Source organism: Phoca vitulina, unplaced genomic scaffold, assembly GCF_004348235.1.
Source record: "Phoca vitulina isolate PV1807 unplaced genomic scaffold, GSC_HSeal_1.0 scaffold74, whole genome shotgun sequence".
In the NCBI taxonomy this organism is placed as follows: Eukaryota; Metazoa; Chordata; class Mammalia; order Carnivora; family Phocidae; genus Phoca; species Phoca vitulina.
Genome location: NW_022589777.1, coordinates 499,176 through 505,707, shown reverse-complemented (window position 1 = coordinate 505,707; position 6,532 = coordinate 499,176).

Genomic DNA, 6,532 nt, shown 5'->3' with positions numbered 1-6,532 from the left:
AATATCCACTTACAAATAATAGATGCAATACCACAAATTTTGAAGAACAACTGGGGAATTCCTGTTGTTATCGCTCAGTTCTTATAAGCCTTAAATCTCTGGTTTTCTGTCTGTCATATTCTCAGTGGCTGGGTCAGTCACTGCTGCTAACAAATGGCCTAAGCTCTTGGAAAAGCCCTGGGGTGCCTGCACTGCTTTTGAGCTACCTCAGCTTTCTCCTACCAAAGCATATGCTGCCTAAGTCCCCACAAGCATTAGACTACGACCAAAACTTCAGAGAGATGGTAAAACTTCCCTTCCATGCAATAAATTTTATGAGTCTTAACTATCTCCCTAAATATTCTACTAAAGAAGACAGTACTCTGCTTTCTTCCACAGTTTCCATGGAGAAGTATTCATTTTTGCCTTGTAATTATGAAAATTAATTATTATCAGTACCATATTTGTGACTAGCATATTTGCCATACACTGTTATATGATTTATGCACATTACCTCTAGTTTCATAGTAATTAGTATCTTCATCTACAGATGAAGAAATTGAGACTTACAGAGGTAAAATATCTTGCCAAGGTCTCAAAGTTAGTAAGTGGTAAAACTGGTCTTTGAAAGTAGGTCTCTCTGGTCTTTTCTTCATTATATCACACAGATACTAGAAATCTCATTTTTGTTTCACTTTGGTTAAGGAAAAACTGTCACAGGACAAGGGACTTTTGGTGCCATTTGAGAGTAAATATATTTTAGAAAGAATTTAGAAAAAAGATAAATATTGCAATTATCCATCCTTTGTCAGCATACCATGTGTATTTGTGATTGTCCTAGGAGGTGAGGACATAAAATTGAATTAGTCCTGACCCTTGCCCTTAAGAAACTCACAGTTTAGTTGGGGGTGGCAGGATCACATACTCTCACTAAACTATTTGTGTTAATCAAGATAGGCTAACTACTATTACAAATTACTCCTCAAACCCCAATGACACAATGAAATAAAAATTTATGAGTCAAATCACAGTCGTAAGTGCCCAGCCTTCTTCTGTCTTGTGGCTTCACTGTTAGTAGATCCCTAGACTCATCTCCATTCACCCACTGAATGAAAAAGAACAAAGATTTTATATGGGGCCTAGACATGGTCAATATCACTTCTGTTCATATTACATTGGCCAGAATGTCACATGACCATATCTAACTGCAAGGGTAGCTGGGAAATACAGTCTAGCTATGTGGCCAGGATGAAGAGGACATGAATATTTCTTAGCACCAGTAATCTCTATCACATCCTTCTGTAGTCTATAAGAATAGTCTGTAATAATGATAATTAAAAATGGTTGTTAGTTGACCAAAAGTAGAGGAAATAAGGTAACTAGACAGAGGGAGCATTCATTCATTCAGTCAGTCATTCATTCATTTATCAAATAGGTAATTTTGTAGATACCAGGATTGCATGACTGAACAAGATAGGGTCAACAGTTCTGGGATTGGTATTCTGGCAGAAGGGGATACTACATAAACAGATAAGCAAGAAAATATCAGTGGAAGATACATGGTAAGGAAATAAAACAGAGTGATGTGATAGAATGTCTGAAGGGCTACTTTAGACTGGGTGGTTGGGGAGAAACATATGCAAAGATGGAGGTGAAACATGAGATGAGAGGTGAAGCATGAGATGAGAGCAGGTTCAGAGGATTCAGTTGTGACTGCAGTGTAGTATATGGGACTTAGAGAGGGGTAAGAGGACACATGATTGCATAGGTAGGTTAGGACCAGATATTAAAGGGGCTTGCATGACAGGTTAAAGTTTAGTTTTTGTTTTTGTTTTAATTTATCCTCTGGTCAACAAGAATCCATTACTCTAGGGAGCAACATAAGCAGAGTTTGAACAGCATTGATAATTTTAAAGCAATTGGATTGGAGGAGTGAAGATTAGAAGGAGGAAGGCCAAGCTAGTAAGTAAGAAGCGCTGAAATGCTTTGCTAAGGAAGAAGTAGTGTGGGTCCTGGAAGAGGGAGTAAATTGCAGAGACATTTTCGGGATAAAATGGGTAGGACTTGTTGACCAGCAATCTGAGTGATGAAGAAGACTGAGAAATCAATACCTCTTAGATTTCTAGTTTGAACAACTACTGCTCTTATTAACTAGATAAGCAATGCACAGGGTTGGAGGGAAGCTGGTGGGGGTGCAACAGAGGAAATGTGTTTACCATTCACTCTTATCATGTCCTTATCTATTTTACATAGGGGTTGAAAATTCTTGAGAGCATTGCAGCCAAGAATCCATGCCCAATTTTTATTTAGGTATTCTGTCTAGTAACTTCTAGTACTTTTGCCATTCTATTGTGTCCTGGAGAAAGTGATGGGGCAGAAGTAATAGTTCAGTATTTACTGTGTGCTTTGTATATTTTGCATACAATCTCTCATTTTGCCCTCATAATAAACTTGTGAAGTCGGTGATATGTCCTTTTTTTTAAGAAATGGGGAAGCTGAGGGGTGCCTGTATGGCTCAGTCAGTTAAATGTCCAACTCTTGGTTTTGGCTCAGGTCATGATCTCAGGGTTGTGAGATCAAGCCAGGCATCTAAAATTCTCTCTGCCTCTACCTCTGTCCCTCCCCGCCAAAAAGAAAAGAAAAAAAAAAGAAGTGGGGAAACTGAGGCCCACAGAAACCCTTGCCCTAAATCCCACAGTAAGGGACAAGATGAGATCTGAACATAGGTCAGGTGGATGGAAGGAGGGAATTTGGGTATTTGTAGCACCACATACAGAGACATCAGGCAGTTTGCCAATAGTGAAGAGAAGTACCAGATCAAGAAAACAAAACTGATTTCCAGGCTCCTTGTATCTGTTTTGCTCCCCTGTATGACATTTCAAAAACTCACTGGAAAAACAAACAAACAAACAAACAAACAAATCTAATACATTAATGCAACCTGAACTCATAAGTATTTGGTTTTCATTCCTCATTATCATCACTGAAAACCAAATGCTGCAAAAGTTATTTGTATTGCTTATTTAAAAGGCACTTAAATAAAAGTACTATTTAGCTATTTATGAGTGTTTCAACCTATTTTTGCTATTTTTCAAACTGTTATCAAACTAAGAATTTTACCTACATAGAAGGAGATTTGATAGACTTGCAGGAAAGAAAAGTTTGACCCAGGAATTATTTTTAGTAGCAAATTAATTTTGCAAATGAAAATTTGACCAGCCTTATAAATAGTGAAGGTACATAGATAAAAATATTTTCACTAAGGCCAGAGACTTAACAAAATGATATGAAGAAAAATAGTGGGCTGCTATTTTAGACAGTACTGTGATGGTTAATTTTATGTGCCAACTTAAGTTGGCCATGGGGTGCCCAGATATTGGGTTAAACATAATTCTAAATGTGTCTATGAGTGTATTTCTGAATGAGATTAACATTTGAATTGTTTGAATAAAAGAAAGTGCCCTCCCCCGTGTGGGTGGGCCTCATCGAATCCATTGGAGGCTTCAATAGAACAAAAATGATGGAGTAAAGGAGAATCTACTCTCTCTGCCGGTCTTTGAGCTGAGATATCAGTCTTCTGCCTTCAGTCTCAGACTTGGACTGGAATTTACATCATCATCTCTTCTGCTTCTCAGGCCTTTAGGCTCAGTCTGGAACTATGTTTGGCTCTCCTGGGTCTTCACCTTTCTCACTGCCGACCTTGGGACTCCTCAGTCTCTACAACTGCAATGGCCAATTACTTATAATAAATCAAACTCTCTCTCTCCATATATGTATATAAATGTATATGTATATATATCTTCATATACTATATATATGTATATCCACATACACACATACACATAGAAATTAACAGATAGGGAGAGAGAGATTGATTTTGTTTCTTTGGAGAACTCTGACTAGTACAGGTGGTCAAAGAAGAAACTAGAATGAAGTACAAGAGTGAGACCCATGGAAATTAAGGGAGAAATATTCCAGACAGGCAGAACAGCAAGTACACTGGCTCTGAGGTGGGAAGAACAGCAGGGATGCCAGTGTGGCTGGAGTGGATTTATCAAAAGGAAGAATGATCAGAGCAGCGGTTTGTGGCATTCTTATAGAACCTTACTGCCATAGTAAGGATTATAGATTTTATTCTAGGTAGAATTGGCAGCCACTAGAAAATTTTTGGTAGCTTACTCTCAAATGGTTGAGAAAGAGACTAATAATAATGGGTATATTACACACACACACAGAGGGAGAGAGAATAAAAAGGAAGAGAAGGGAAAGAAAGAGAAGAGAAAAGAGGACAAATTCAATGAAATGCTAACAACTGAGGAAACTGGTTATGGGAGTTCTATGTAGTGTACTTGCAACTTTTCTGTATTTTTGAATTCTTTTAAAATAAAATATTAAAATATTTTTTTAATTGTGACACGTTTGAACATGGATAACCTTAGACAAGTCACTTAATTTCTCACATCTCCGTTTTTCTTATCTGCTAATAAACACATACTTTGATCATTTTTTGTGAGAATTCAATGTAATATATATAAAGAGATTACCTTGTTCATAGTAGACATTCCATGAGCAATGGCTGTTATTACAATGGAAAATAATTTGTGCATATACCAGAGGAATTTGCATTTTTCCCCAGATAACGATATCAACAGATAGCAAGTAAAATATGAAGCATGCCTTTTTAGGATGTAATTTCAAGCACCTGAATAGTGACAAAGGGAGAATTGGGGGATTTGAGCATATCTATTAAGTATTGTCTATGTTATAGGAAGAGTGCTTGGGATCAGAGATTCAGAGACAAAGAAAATACTCTTAATCCCAAAAGATTTTCCAGTCTAGTGAATAAGAGAGATAAGAAACAAGTTAATTGTTCTAGTGTGAAATAAGGTATGACAGAGGTATACAGAAAGTGCTATGAGAGCAAAATCGATACTCGCCTAACTTATTTGCTAATAAGGGTGACAGCATAGATGAATAATATGAATTTACCAAGAAAACAGAGAAATTTGCAAGGCATTATATAATCTGAACTTTTGTTTTGTTAATTCTGTTGACACTAAAATTTATTTTCCCCATATCCACTAAATGTGAATTACTTTATGTATTTATTTAGTTTTACTTTCTCTAGTTGTTTTTTTCTTTTTTTTTTTTTTTTTTAAAGGTTTTATTTATTTCACAGAGAGAAAGACAGCCAGAGAGGGAACACAAGCAGGGGGAGTGGGAGAGGGAGAAGCAGGCTTCCCACAGAGCAGGGAGCCTGATGTGGGGCTCGATCCCTCTAGTTGTTTTTTTCTTATCTCCTTGTAGATACAAACAATTCTTTTGTCCCCTTAAGTGCCAGTTAAGATGGAGGTCATTGTTTCAGAAATGCCTAAAATATCTGTTTTCTAAGCTAAATTTCTAGTATATTTCCTTCTTTTTTTTCTGAACATTATTTAAAATGCTTCCCTGTCCAGTGCAGTTTGTTTCCTCCTTTGCTGATTGTTCTGTTTCCACCATCCAGCCATTCAAATATCCACTCACCTGTCTGTCTGTTTTCTTACTCCAAGAAGGTTTGATAGATCTTACTTTATGTTAGATACTTTGCTTTTCAGATTTTACAAGACACGATTAGAAAGTGAAGCTGATTTTAATTTTAGAAAATGGGTCATGTCTTATACGTCCTTCATAAGCGTCACCTGCAGAGATTTTGTGATCACTCTAACAAAACTGCTGGTGCTCTAGACATTTTTGGACTCTACTCTCGAAACTGCCATTAATATTTTCTTAACCTCTACCAATAACAAGAACCAGAGAATCAGTTTGTTTTCTATGGAGTTATACTCTGTGTTTTTTCATGAATTAACTAATCACTAATTTAATATTAGAAAGGACTGTAGTAGTCATGGTAGATGATCTTGTCTATCACATTCTCACAACCTTGTTGCCCATCACAAACTTGACATGATGGCCATTTGCTTCCAGTACAAGACCTCACATGGGTGCCCCTTCAAATGTATGTGGGCCTAGTTTCTGCAATATCTCTCCATGTTTACCCATATATGTGCCCAGTAGTTTCTGCCCACCATCCTAAACTTATCCTCTAAAACTGTATGCATTACACATAATTTCTTTTACAGGATAGCCATTCAAACAGCATACTCCCAATCCCAATAACCTCCATCATATCTGTGTGTTTGTAAATTTATGTTAAATATATTTCTTATGACATGGTTTCAAGGTTTTTATTACTATTTGTTCCTTGTCTTCCGCTGAATGCTTTCCAGATTATTAGTGACCCTCTTTAAGAATGTAGAACACCCTTTAAATATGACTCTTAAAACTGAATACACTTATTGAATTGGTTTCCAACCAATATCAAATAAAGTAAGAGTAACACCTACATTGATTTGAACAGTGTGTTTTAGAATCAAATTATTAATGAACAGAAATATGGTGGCGAGTCATTTTGTAAAGCGGTTTCCTTGGAAGCCCCTTGAATATATAAATCGAGTAAATTAAATTTTTTCACATATTGGTTTTACTTAAATTGAGTAAAATCTGTCTTTATTTT